Source organism: Herpailurus yagouaroundi, unplaced genomic scaffold (genome assembly GCF_014898765.1).
Source record: "Herpailurus yagouaroundi ecotype Mexico unplaced genomic scaffold, PumYag 159, whole genome shotgun sequence".
Lineage (NCBI taxonomy): Eukaryota > Metazoa > Chordata > Mammalia > Carnivora > Felidae > Herpailurus > Herpailurus yagouaroundi.
Genome location: NW_024412400.1, coordinates 19130961 through 19145458, shown reverse-complemented (window position 1 = coordinate 19145458; position 14498 = coordinate 19130961). Strand labels below are relative to the sequence as shown.

The window sequence follows — 14498 nt, the reverse complement described above, 5'->3', positions numbered from 1 at the left end:
AAAAATTAAAAAAATTTTAACGTTCATTTTTGAGAGACAGCAAGAGACAGAGCATGAATGGGGGAGGAGCAGAGAGAGAGGGACACACAGAATCTGAAGCAGGCTCCAGGCTCTGAGCTGTCAGCACAGAGCCCAACACGGGGCTCGAATCCACGAACCAAGAGATCATGACCAGGGCTGACGTTGGTGCTCAGCCAACTGAGCCACCCAGGTGCCCGTCAGTTATTCTTTTAAGAAAAAGCACATGAAAAAAGCAGCAAACTTAGCTTGCACCTCTAACACATATACAAGTGCTTTACTTCAACACAGCCATCATATTTTGGTATGCAGTAAAAATGCTTTATGCATGTTTAAGGGTCAGAATTTAATACTACTAGTAACTTTTACTGAATTATCAAGAGCAAGTAAAGCCGCCTCTTTTTTTTAACTGCAGGTAGTGTGGTTTGGTCCAATTTCATTAATTTGACATAAGGCACCAAGTCTTACCAACTGTTGCATTTGCACAGTTAGTACAAATGTCAACACAGTGGAAAAGGCAAATGAAGTAGTGTTGTTATGAAAATAATTTTGACTTCATGAATTCTGAAAGATTCTGGGATTCTCAGAAGTTTTTGTGCCACACTTTGAGAAGTACATTTGTAACCCTTTAGAAGACAATATTTAATGTTCCCTTTTCTTTTGACAATATAAAATTATAAACATTCCTTTATCGCCTATTTTATTTACTTTGGTATCCTCCAGGAACATTACTGTGAAACCATTCTTCATTTTTCTAACACCAGGTTTTTGTTACAGGGTTTTTAAGTGATAACATGACCTTATTAACAATTACTCTTGGATGAACCCTCTTCAGAAATTAATGGTAGTTAAAAAAGCAAGAGCCTGAAAATAAAATGTTTAGAAAAACATGTACTAGAAACCTACTACCCAATGAAGTAGTTACAATAAACTAAGTTTTGATATGTCTTTTCATTTTGTAATAGTGATTGAGAGTTAGCCACATATGTGCCCAAATCTAATTAAAAATGTAATTATTCTGTTATCCTGAGCAAGTCATTTGACCTATCTATGCCTGAATTCACTTAACAGCTGACATTGCTATAATTCTGGGAAGTATGTCTAAGAACTGAAGCAGACTTCTGTTGAAAGAAACAGAATCCTTTAACTTAAAGTCCACTAACAGAACAGTATTTTATTTGTGGATTGGATCTAAAGTGCCATGTTAGTTCAGTATCCACTCCCCCTGCCCTCTGAGGACATGTAATCATTGTATTTTCAGAAACGAGTGGTATATGAATGCTAAACAACTGTATCTATTAAAAAATATTAAAATGTTCCAGTTCAGATTATAGATGTCGGTAAGATTTCAGTCAAAATAAAGAGTTGAGTGAATTGTCATTTCGTATACGTTGCAAATGTAGCTGTTGCTTAGTAGCACCAATTTATGATTTATGGCCAGACACATTCACATTTTTTTCACTTTGCTACTCCCAGTTGGCTTTCTTATAGTGCCATCATTCCATCTGGAATGACAAGCAAATGAACCATTGGATACCTACAGAGCAAGAACCACCATTGAACCATGGACATTGAGTCTAGGACCTGGCTCAACTGCTTAGTGTATAACATGGAAGAGTTTTAAGTATTTTTCTACCAATCTAGAAAGATGTGTGTGATCATTTTTAGATATTTTAAAAACTAAATTCTGTTATCAAATGTGAATTCTGCAAGTAAATCAAGCAAATCTTAACCAATTGACTAAACTGAGTAAGGAAGATTGACACATTTCCTCAGTATGTTAAGAATCCTTCTATTTATATTAAAAACATTATATGCTTTATAATGCAAGAAAAGCAGCAGAGAAACTGACATCTAGAATAGTACAATCTTTGTAATTCAAAGAAATTTAAACGCAGGACACTAATTTGGAGATATTTTGAGTAGAAGTGGTACCCATATTTGAATAAAATTTGCTGTCTAAATAAGATAGAACTTCCTATGCCCTCTTTTCATTTTGTGAATTTTTTTAAAAAGTAGTATAATTACAGTTTTATGGTTGTGAATATCTCTTTGAGTATATTAATAATAGTTAATTTTTTCCTCTGTATAGTATTTCATTAATTTACTCTTTTTTGACTCTTTCATGTCCAGTAATTCTTGGACACTCTTACATATTTATTTATGGGTTAGTTTCTCGAATCTCCAAAATCATTATTACTTGGTTATGTTATTTCCAGCTCTCAGAATTTATCACTTCTTTTCCATTTACCTTCACACTGATATATTTATTCTTTTTTTTTTTTTACAAGTTTTATACTGTCATTTTAGTATGGCTTTGAAAAGGAACAGGTGTCATTGTGTTTGTTCTATTTCCATTTTTTAATATTTGCTTATTTAAATGAAAACATTTATACTGTTGTTAAACTAGAAGTTGAGTTCAGCAAGTAAGCACTAAAGTCAACACAATAGTTTAAAAAATTGTTTTAGCAGTTATGTTCATATTGTACAGATACCATAAAATAATCATGTTTTCAGTAATGTTGCTTATGAATTATCACGTGTTATTTTTATTAAAAGTTTATAGGATTTTAAATTTATGAATTATTAAAAAAAACACATCTATTTAATGAATTAAGTAGTTCTCATTACATAAGTTAAAAGGAAGTAGACTTCTTAATGCTCTACAACTTAAGCAGTAATTCACAAATGGGGAAGATTTAGAGGAGCACAGAATTAGTTTGGTTTTGAATAGTCTTAGTTTTGCATATGTGTACTTTTCTTCAGACATACTAATCAAGAGGCACCTTCTAGGGAAATGAGTTTCAAGAATGTGAGCCTTGAGATTTTACAAACTCCCCAAAATACTTTAACAAGTGGCCTTGAGGTGAATAATGGAATATTTGCAGATTTTGAAATCAGATATTCCTCGCATTAAATACTAGCTCCATTACTTGTTAACTGTGTCTACTTAAGAGGACAAAATGGAAATAATGCCCTTTGTTTTAGAATTGTTGTAAGGGTTAAATGAGATGAAATATGCACAGTACCTAGAGCAATGCCAGGAATTTAGATATTACTTTCTTTCACTTGTAAGACTGCTTTCTAGTTTTTCTTTCTTTAGGATGACAGATGTTAATTTTCCCATCATTTTCCTGTGATTTATTCATGTTACTATAATCAACCTTCAGTGTGAAGATTCCATTGTGGTGCTATATTTTGTTCAACTGAATTAACAATAAAATTAGAAGATGACTTTTTACAAAGATGATATTGTTTTTATACTAATGTTAATGTAATGAAAATGGTTTTGCATCATTTAATCATAAAAATTTTAACTATGCCTTGAACTTTTAAAAAAGAGTTTTTAATCATTTTAAGACAGTTAATCCAGTTAGGCACAAATGGTATCTGTTAGTTTCTCAAAATTTATTATAATTTGGATAGATCACGAGAATAGTTTGGGAAAATGAACACAATTATAATAGCTTAGGTGCTAGGTGTTATTTCAGATGCCTCATTCATTCATTCATTCATTCATTCTTTGGTAACTGTAATAAGTACTGTGCTAGGTGCTAGAGCTGTAATGGTGAAGAAATGTATCAGTTATTTATTGCTGCATAATGAACTTCCCCAGGATGTAGTGACAGAAACACTGTATCATCTCTGTGAGTCAGGAATTTGAGTGCAGCATTGCCAGGCTGTCTGGTTACGGGTCTCTCTGAGGTTGCTTGCCAAAACTGTAAACCGAATTTATATTGTAGTTAGTTTACATTGACCGTGTTAACCAAAATTGATCAAAGCCTGAGTTTATAAACTTTGTAATCTTCAAAGTAAAGAGGAAGGAGCTGGGTGTATTGTTTTGTTGCTCTTTTCTTGCTTAAGTCCTGATGATGTCTTTGGTCTAAATGAACCTGGCTGTTCTGCCCAAACCTGCATTCTTGGTGAGAATGGTTATAGGTCAAATGCTGTAATCTTTATCTTACTAGATAGAAGCGTTTGTATGTTGACCTTGGTAATGCACTGTAATTCTCTTCATTGTATAGCTAACACTTACCTGATGCTGACCAATGCCAGACACTATTCTGAACTCTTTTATGTATATTAGCACATTTAATTCTCAAAACAAGCCTGTGGCAAAAAAAAAAAAACAAAAACAAAAACAAAAACAAAAAACAAACAACTACCCTTCCCCTTTTTACAGATTGTCCTTCTCTTTTGGTATCAAGTGTGATAACTGGTTGTAGAACTTAGCTAAAATCTCCAAGGTCTGACCAGCACGAGTGGTTTGTACCCAGTGGGGGTTCAGAGAGCAGTCCTCTTTCAAGAAGCAAATATGTCAGTCACACAGCCTTAGCAGCAGCCCCCTCCTGGGGGAAAACCAAGTTTTGCCTGGGTTGTCACAGTGCCTAATACAAAGGTACCTAAAAAAGCTACCTGGAAGTTGTCCTAGACATCTTTCTCCCCCTTTTTTAATTTTTTATTTTTTATTTATTTTTTTAATCTTTATTTATTTTTGAGAGACAGCATGTGAGCAGCTGAGGAGCAGAGAGAGAGGGAGACACAGAATCTGAAGCAGGCTCCAGGCTCTGAGCTGTCAGCACAGAGCCCGACGCAGGGCTTGAACTCACAGACCTTGAGATCGTGACCTGAGTTGGACACTCAACTGACTGAGCCACCCAGGCACCCACACGTCTTTCTCCCCTTAATTCCTCACGTCCGGTCTTAAGTCCTGTTGTTATACCAACACATTGTTTCCCTTCATTAGTCCCCTCTTCTCTGTGCCCATTGGCTAGGTTCAAGGTGTTAATCTCCAGTCTGACCTGTTTTCATTCATGGCCCTGCATTGTTCTTCATATCTCTTCATTATTTTGTCGTAGTTCTTTGCAAGTTGTAGGCTTTACTAGTTTTTTTTAAATAACAGATTTATTGAGATATAATCCACATTACTATGCAATTCACTCATTTTTAAAATATACAATTCAGTTAGAATATTTAGAATTGTACAACTATTGGGGCCCCTGGGTGGCTCAGTCGGTTAAGCGTCCAACTTCGGCTCAGGTCATGATCTCACGGTTTGTGAGTTCGAGCCCCGTGTCAGGCTCTGTGCTGACAGCTCGGAGCCTGGAGCCTGTTCACGATTCTGTGTCTCCTCTCTCTGCCCCTCCCCAACTTGTGCTCTATGTCTCTCAAAAAACAAATGTAAAAAAATTAAAAAATTTTAAAAAAAGAATTGTACAGCTAACATCCCCAAGAGAAGTTCTGTACTCATGAGCAGTCACTCATTTCCCCATACCTCCAGACCTAGGCAGCTGCTAATCTACTTTTCACCTCAAGAGTCTTGTCTGTTCTGGACATTTCATATAAATGGAATCCCAAAACGTGTTTTTTATGACTGAAGTCTTTTGCTTGACATAAAGTTCTCAGTGTTCATAGAGGTTACATGTTAGCCCTGTGTTCAGCCCAGGGACTTTTACCACAAAATGTCCTTCTTGAGTTGTTCCTCATAAAGCACAGCCTTGCATATGTGTATGGTGTTCAGGACCACCAGGGATTATTGTGGTTTTAGTTGTATTCTCTTTGCACCTCCACCCTCCATATCCTGCTAAGATTCTGACTATCCTCTGTCAGTGTCAGCCCAGCGGTTGGCCTTCACCAATTCCTGGCTGTGATTAGTTTCCTAGGGCTACCATAACAAATTACCACAAACTGGATGGCTTAAGACAACCAAAGTATATTGTCTCACAGTCCTTAAGTCCACAAGTCCAAACTCAGGGTATCAGCCAGGCCATGCTCCCTCTGAAACCTGCAGGGGAAAATCCTCCTTGCCTTTGCTCGCTTCTTGTGTTTGCCAGTAAACGTTGGTATTCCATGGGTTATAAACACATCACTCCGAGCTCTGTCTGTGTCTTCACATGGCCATCTTCTCTCATGTGTCTGTGTCTTGACCTGCTCTTCTCCTCTGTGTGTGTGTCCAAATGCTCTCTTATAAGGACACCAGTCATATTGGATTGGGTTCCACTCTGATGACCTTATCATCAACTTGATTACCTCTGCAAAGGCCCTGTTTCCAAATGGGGTGACATTCACAGATGGGAGTTGGTTAGGACAAAAGCTTAACACAAGGTGAGCGCTCTTTCGTTTTCAGTAATGTTCTGGGACATAAATTTCTCCACATTCTGACCCAAAGAAAGTCAGGCTCCTTGGGCCAGGTAGGGTGCTGCCAGTCTTTGAGGCTTGTTCAGACCCTCTTCTAGGCTTAACTTTTGTACTGTGGATCAGGAGTTGGAGGGTGATGAGGAGTTTACTCTTTATCAGCTGTCCACCTGTATCTTCCCTGTGGAGCAGAAGGGGTGTGTGTGTGTGTGTGTGTGTGTGTGTGTGTGTGTGTGTGTGTGTAAGAGGCTGGAAAGTGATCCTGCCATTTAACATCAATTATCCATGGTCCAGATCTAGTAATAGGAGTTGGTAGTAACAAACAGGTGCTGCCTTGTAGCTCCCACCTTCTTCTTGTAGATCTTCTGCAGCCTAGTGCTGTGGGAGATGATACTTGCTCATGTCTACCAGCTGCCACATCCTCTAGGGATAGCTCTTCTACTCCAGGTATCTGTGGGAGATGTGAACTGCTACTCTGTTGATGAACCTACTAGAACAGCTCTTCTATAACACAGAGTTGCTGGGGGCACATGCAAGTTCTAGATGGAATGCTGTGGCATTCCACTATTATTACCAAGTGTCTGTAGATTTTATTTAGTAATACTTTGCAGTTTGTTGCAAGCTGTTTGATCAATCTCCAGAGACTGTGAATGTCTCTGCTGATTTTTGCAAGTTTAATAAATGTTGGGGTGGGCTGGGGGAGTTCTCTGAGCTCCTCATATGGCCATTCTAGAAAGTCTAACCCCTTGAGTAATTTTTAAAGCACTGTCTTTGAGGTAGGGTAGTGAGACAGACAGAAGATTGGAACAGCATATAGCTCTTGAGGGAATACAGGCCATAGAAAAATGATTTCCATTAGTGCTGATGTTATTTTTCAACATATTCAAGCATTGAAAAGTTTTAAAACTCTTTGTTAAAATGATTAAAATCATTCCTCATTTGATTTAGTAGCCCTTTTTTTGCACCTACACACAAAACACTGAAGAAAACATTTAAAGATAAATGATTAGAGAAGAATGTTAATAAAATTTCGTTTCAATAACTAAAACTATTCCTGGAATATTTAATGAGCTAATTATGTAAGCTAAGTCTTCATTTTGTTGGAAGCTGAAATTTTTCATAATGAACTTATTATAGCACATCTCTTTCATGGGTATTTATTTGATGTAAATGTCACCATCTGGGCTGTAATTTTTTTTTTAATTTTACTCAGTTAGTTGAAAGGGCCAGCAAGATATCTTGAAAGCTTTTTAAAACTCTAAATGTATTTATGTGGGGTTAGCATTCTTACAGTGATTAGTTTTAACTTGAGCTGAGTTCTCCAGTTAGAGATTGGTAAAACTTGAAGCTGGTATAGCTTGTGTTATTTCTCTTGGACCAAAGTGCTGCTTTTTAGACTGGGAAATCACTTAGAAACTAATCACAGGGTATTCTTTTTAGTGTTTTCTGTGAAGCTTTGTAGGCTTTGTATCTTATTTTGTAGGACTGTAACTACGTCTCTGTATACATTCTCTAATGCTTTTTTATTAGAATTTTAAGGGATGTTTCAAACCTTAGAGTTTAGTTAGTCCTACCCTACCAATTTTAGTGAAGTAACTGAAGTCCTCAGAGATTATGTAACTTTCTAAGCATCAGAATTTGATATTACACAAATATAACTGTAAAGGCAAGAACAAAATTGTAACACTTCCTGGACGCTTGGGTGGCTCAGTTGGTTAAGCATCCAACATTGGCTCAGGTCATGATCTTGCGGTTTGTGAGTATGAGCCCCTCGTCAGCCTCTGTGCTGACAGCTCAGAGCCTGGAGCCTGCTTCAGATTCTGTGTCTCCCTCTCTCTCTGCCCCTCCCTGTTTGTACTCTGTCTCTCTCTGTCTCAAAAAGAAATAAACATTAAAAAAAATTATAACACTTCAAAAAATCTATGAAGCAATGTATAGTCATCTTCTTCCAGAAAGCTTTAGAAATAGCATATATTTCCCCCTGTAATCTAATATTATAATAATTATTTTGTTTAGCATTAATGTGGCATTTATATCAAATAACTTGGTTTTAGGCTTAACTAAGCCACAGACCCCTAAATTTTTTTTAGCAGAAAGCATTTTTTTCTCCTTTCTCAGTATTTATGTTTTAATAAAGCTAAAATATAGTCAGTATTAATGTAAATATATAAAATCTATATACCTCACTTTAGAAATTTTTTGAAACCATGAAATCAGAAATTAATGAACATCAATATTAATTAGGTCTGAAGAAATTATGATATACGGCTTTATTGCTATATAGTAAAAGAAGCTTTCTATATATTATATTTGATTCTCATAGCCCCCTTATGAAGGTAGGTTAGACAATAGACAACTTTTATTATTTCTGTTTTATAGGTGGAAAAACTGAGGTTTGGAGTTTAACTGGCCTAAATTTTATGACCTTAATAATTTACCTCTATAGTTACCTTTTTTTTTTTTTTTTTTTTTTGCATGTCACTTGGTCAGTCATGGTAGTATTTATTATCTTGTTTCTTCCAGGGAATGCAGAACTCTTGATGATCTTTATTCTTGAAAATTTAAGAGGAATAATCTGTCATTTGGCATGATCCCAAAGGTAGCACAAATGGAAGGAATGTAAGTTAAACTCTGAATGCCAGCGTTCCTTTCTTCCCACTTTTAGCAGACTCCTATCTTTCTCTCAGTTTTAGTTCAAATGACACCTCTGTGAAGCCTGCCTTTTTTTAAAGGAGACAAAAATCCTTTATTCCTATATACTTTATAGCACTTTCGTACTGCCTCATTTGGTACAAGTAGTATTTGTTGATACCATGATTGAGGTTTTTTTAAATGTTTGTTTATTTTTGAGAGAGAGAGAGAGAGAGAGACCATGCTCGTGCATGTGCCAGCAGGGTACCTCAGAGAGAGGGAGAGAGCGTATCCCAAGCATTCTCAAACTCACAAGGCTCGAACTCATGAACTGTAAGATCATGACCCGAGCCCAAATCAAGAGTTGGATGCTTAACTGACTGAGCCACCCAGGCTCAGGTGCTCCTGAGCTTCTTGAAGGCAAAAATTGTGATGTGCCTTTTCACTTCTCCAGGGCCTTGAATGAGCCATAGTGGAGCTTAGTAAATATTTTAAAAAATAAATGGGTGAATGAATACTGCAGGCTTGATATGTGTCTGTAAGCTGTATAAACCAAGCATTGTGTGCCCTCTGATCCTGGAGTAACTGTGAGTGTTGAATGCTTAACTACTTACTGCATGATGTTTTGTTGGTTTTTGCTGCATAAATATTCTGGAGTCTTCAGTTGGTGCCTGGGCCATTTTATTTCTGCTCCACTTCACCACTTAGGTTATTTGGGATCCGGATAGAATAGTTTTGTTGTAATGTTGCATTAGTTGAATCAGTGATTTTATTAAAAAGTATGGTTCAGTACATTTGATATTTTACAAAAATGAAATTTTGTTGATTGAGGTCTGTCATAATTTGTCTCTGTTTAAAAATAAAAATCTTGGGGCACTTGCCTGGCTCATTTGGTAGAGCATGCGACTCTTGATCTCAGGGTTGTGAGTTCAGACCTCATGTTGGGCATGGAGCCTACTTAAATAATAATAAATAAAAATAAAAATCTTAGCTTAACTCTTGACTATGCTGTAAGTGAATTTTAAAAAGACGAACTTCCTTCTAAATTAGGAAGTGAGTTTAAAGGTGGATATATCTAGAAGATCTGGTGAGGGTCTGATTAACAAGTTCCTCTGTTTTCAGGGTTTTTCTCCTTTCCTTCTAGTAACCACCTTCTGACAGTTTGGCGCTTTATTAGCTGTAATACCTGAGAGTGGAATAGGAAATGAAGTTCACATGCTTCACTTTTGTTACTTGTTATGAGATTCCTTAAAGTTTAGGTGTGAAGAAGAATGAAAATAGTTATCCCTATTATTTCTGCCTCCCAATTATCATGGATAATGATGACTTATGTACGGTTGACTAAAATTGCATGAAAGAAAAGTAGTTAAGAAATGTTTCTTAAGATTTTTTCACACCTTTCTTTCAGGAAAAGTATTAAAAATTTAAAAAAGACCTAAATGGATTCAAATTATTTTTTTTTTATCTATGGTATTTTGTTTTGTTACATTTCACGTTCTATAATGAATAGTGGAATTGGGCTCAGTTGTGAATTACAGGAAATGGCACATATGATAAAGATTGTGGTTTTATGTCTATTCAACAAACCAAGGTGGAATTGAAATGAAACTGTAAATATTTTAGCAATACCAATTGCTTCTGTCATCAACCAGTACTAGTCCTAATGAAAACTAGATCTGCTGATGCAAAGTTAATGGGAAACAGGACAGAATAGGTCCTTATGTACTATTAGGCAAGCTTTAGTTTTTAGTCAGCTAGGCACATAATCATTTTGTTCATGGAGAATACAAATAGTAGAATACTTTTATTCTTTAAGAGTAGAATCAGCCACACAGTAGTGCTATCCTTTTTTTTTGTTTGTTTTCTTTGGGACAAGGATTTAGATTTAATAATAAAATGTGTATTGTATATAGCAAATATGCATAGAATAATAATATATTGAAAAGCAAATGAAAATAGTCACGTATATGCTCTGTCCACAATTTACATACCAGTCTGGGCTGGAGGTAGAAGATAAATCCTCTAGATTATTCAGCTACTAGGAGTATACCATATTTTCAGAAGGTTTTTCTTGAATAATGGTACTTACTAAGATTTTACTGTTAGAATTTGAACATATTTAGGTCCTTTCAGATTATATAGAGAACATTAAATTATGTTTAACAAGATAGCCCAGGTAGTTTCCATTCTTTTCCTTTTCTTGCATGTTTAAGTCCAGAACAATAGACTTATAAATTTAGCCATTATCCGAAGGAGTTTGAATGTTAGTTACTTGTACCTCCCAAAGCAGCTGTGAAAGACCTCTTGAGTTTGTTTGTTCATTTTTCAGCATGTAGGACTTGAAGGCTTAGTTTGTGCAAGGTAATGTGCTGCTGTGATAAATATGATAATGAATTTCCAACTCCCCCTGTATCATTGAGCTTCGAGTCCAGTAGAGGAGAGAGAATGGTGAGAGTAACTAGGGAGCCTGTATGTTTTGTTTTATGCCTCTCAACATGGCATAATTACTAATAGTATCCCCTTTCACATTCACATGTCCTGGTTTGGGTGACAAGTTACGTGGTCATGCTGTGAACAACTATATAAATATCAGCATTTAATTTAAGCATTTAGCCGAATTTAAGCATTAGGCTACTTCATATAAAGCATTATGGAAATTTAGAAGAGGGAAATATTGATTTAAGGCAGGGTGGGAAAAGAAGAAATGCCTTAAATTTGACACTTTTTCTTAATTCACAGTTAGGTGGCAAGGGACTGCCAGTTGGTTCTTGGAAATTCCCTAATGTAAAAGTAAGAATTTACTCTTTCATTTTTACTTTTTATAGCTATGTGTTTGTAAATTGCAATCTAAAAAAAGAGAAAAGCACCAATTTCAGTGCTTTTTCTGTTTTTATTTTCTTTTTTGAGAGTATCCCTTTGAGCAGCTGCTGAGATTTTTATATTTTTAAGTTGTTTTAGGTTAAAAGAGGAACATTGAAGAAGTGTTTTTCCCTTGATGTTTCTAAATGACTTAATCTTACTAAGAATATTGATTATTAAGTGAGAAAAAGGTTACAATTAATGTCAGGTATCTTCTAAAAAACAGTTGGAGGCTGTATATAGTTTTGGGCATGAGAAATTTTCCAGAATCCTCAAAATGGCAGATAAAGTTTAATCTGCAATACAAAATCTAATCTACTGTTACTGCTTTTCTCCCACTGTTGTCCACTCCATTTCACTAATGAGAAACTCTTTAAGCAGCCTTATAACTGAGGGAAATGCTTGTAAAAGCCAGTACAGATAAGATTGCTTATTGTACTTAGAGCCAGGTTTATTTGTGGTTTTGATTAATATTGGAGACTGTCAGGAAGTTATTTTGGAATTGCTTTTTCTGTTCTTTTAGACAGTGATGGTATATGACTTCATTCTCCTTTTTTCCTCTTGTCAGGACCAATATGAGTGCCTGGTGAAACACTTATTATCTCTTCTTGGCCGCACATACCAGAAAAACAATCACTAGAGAATACTTGAGCAAGCAACATTTTATAGAATTGTTTGGTGGGCATCAGGAAGATGGTAGGTCAAGGGACCATGCTGCTGGTTGGAGTCTGTCTCGCTGAAGTCTTGAAAAACCAGTGAAGACCTAAAATAATAGGATGTATTCTGATTAAATAAGCCAAAAACTCTAACTTTGTTTCATCAACTCTGGGAAGACTGTACAAAATCTTATAGACCAGTGACACCTTATACAGTTCTGAAAAAAAGCATTGTAAGGTTCAGATAAAACTTTTGTGTGCAAATTTTAGGAGTTGGTGTGGTCTAGGAGCTTGTGAAGATGAAGTGTTTCACGTTCTGATTTCATGAAATGTTCCATATTTCTTTTAATCTTAATGTAGGATGATGGGATATGCACACTTCTTATTTAACAGTGATTACTGTATGTAATAACTAACTCATCTGCTTACCATAAACATGGGACAGTGGTTACAATAAAGATATTGAGTAGATCAGTTGTAGTTTTTTTTTTAAGGAAAAGATCTAATGTGAAAAGGAATGCCGCATTTCAGAATAATTTGGTTCAATAACAAAGAGAAGAAAAATAAAGCATTTCAGTAATCTTGACAGGGAAATTTACTAATTGGTGAAACAAAAGATAAGATTCATTGATTTCTAAAAGTATCTTTTACTTCTGTGTCTTTGAGTCTGTGACATAGACTCTGCTGTCATTTAGCTAACATGTCTCGGTCTCAGTAGTCTTTTACACATGTGCTCTCTAAATTGAACAAAACATCCCTATTTAAGCTGTTGTCCTTTTATCCCAGCATCTTATTTGCTGTAGCAGATGTTGGTTTCTCTTGAGAAATGACAAAATAATTATCAAAATAATGTTTTGTGAACATTTTATTGTTTAATCATATGAAAATTAAGGTAGGAATTCATAGATAATAGGTATTTTATATTTTATAATAGGAAATTCTACTTAAGCTTAAAAGTCGAAATTTCAATAATATATTGAAACGTCAGACCAACTAGGCAAGTATTTATGGAAAGGTATTTATGGAAAAGTGAGTGTGGTCCTCAGAATGGGCATCAAGAGATGTCCCTTGAATGAATGGTGGATCCATTTTACCTGTTGCCTTGGGGGATGAAATTGCACATTTTCTTGCTGTAGTTTGTCTTGCGTTTGTTGAAAACAGTTAAAAAGCAAATGCAGAGTTTGTATTTTGCCAAAGTGCGAGGCAGAATAGTAGGCAGAAAATTGGTATGTAGGCGGGCAAAAGGGTAGATTCTCTGCCAAATGGCTTTAGATGAGTTGATGCAAGGAATTTCAATATTAGGCTTTGATGAGAGATTGTTGAATTTCCTCAGTGTTGTTTCCTTTGGTGTGCAAGCTAATTAGACAACAACTAATTGGAGCCAGTGGCTCAGACAGCTTGTATCTATTGGCACGAATGCTGGAGGGTGTGGCGCAGTTGGCTTTATTGCTGACTAGGAAGACTTCCATCAAGGCTCAGCTGTGATCATGTCTGCAGATCTCTCCATCCCTCTTATAGAGACCTTTGCCTTAAATGGGCCATTAGTAACAAGGGATGTTCCAAGAGATGTTCATAACTTTGTATGTGGTGTTGATGCAATTTATACTTATCCCTCCTAAGGTGATTTGGCAGTCTCAAAGCTCTACCACTCTAGAAAAATGGAGAGATTCCCTTATTTGGCAAGAATAAAAATTATTACAAAGCATCTTGCTTCTGCATTAAGTGGTAGCTTACAAGAGAGTAGCTGATCTTAATCTTAATCATGCATAAAAATACCCAGGTATCTTGTTAAAAATTTACATTCTGGTGGCACCCCTCCATAAATTCTAATGTAGTAGGTGTGTAATGAAACACTGTAGAAATGGCCCTTTCCCCAGCTTACCTAGAATGGAGACTGTCTCCTAAAATATTCAGAAGCCAGGGGCGCCTGGGTGGCGCAGTCGGTTAAGCGTCCGACTTCAGCCAGGTCACGATCTCGCGGTCCGTGAGTTCGAGCCCCGCGTCGGGCTCTGGGCTGATGGCTCAGAGCCTGGAGCCTGTTTCCGATTCTGTGTCTCCCTCTCTCTCTGCCCCTCCCCCGTTCATGCTCTGTCTCTCTCTGTCCCAAAAATAAATAAACGTTGAAAAAAAAAATTTAAAATATTCAGAAGCCAGAAATGATTTTAATACCCAAAGTGTTTATAAACAAATTTGGTCTGT

General features: G+C 36.1%; 1 protein-coding gene and 1 long non-coding RNA gene across 6 annotated transcripts in view; both read left to right on the top strand.

Annotated features, from left to right (window-relative positions):
* The window catches only part of UBE2E2 (ubiquitin conjugating enzyme E2 E2), a 399100-nt gene that overhangs the window by 111060 nt on the left and 273542 nt on the right, over positions 1-14498 (top strand). The gene's annotated exons all lie outside the window — the stretch shown is intronic.
* Positions 7992-12770, top strand: LOC121033600 (uncharacterized). The gene is made up of 2 exons (XR_005792018.1): positions 7992-8772; positions 12212-12770. It is a non-coding gene; the product is annotated as an uncharacterized LOC121033600 (long non-coding RNA).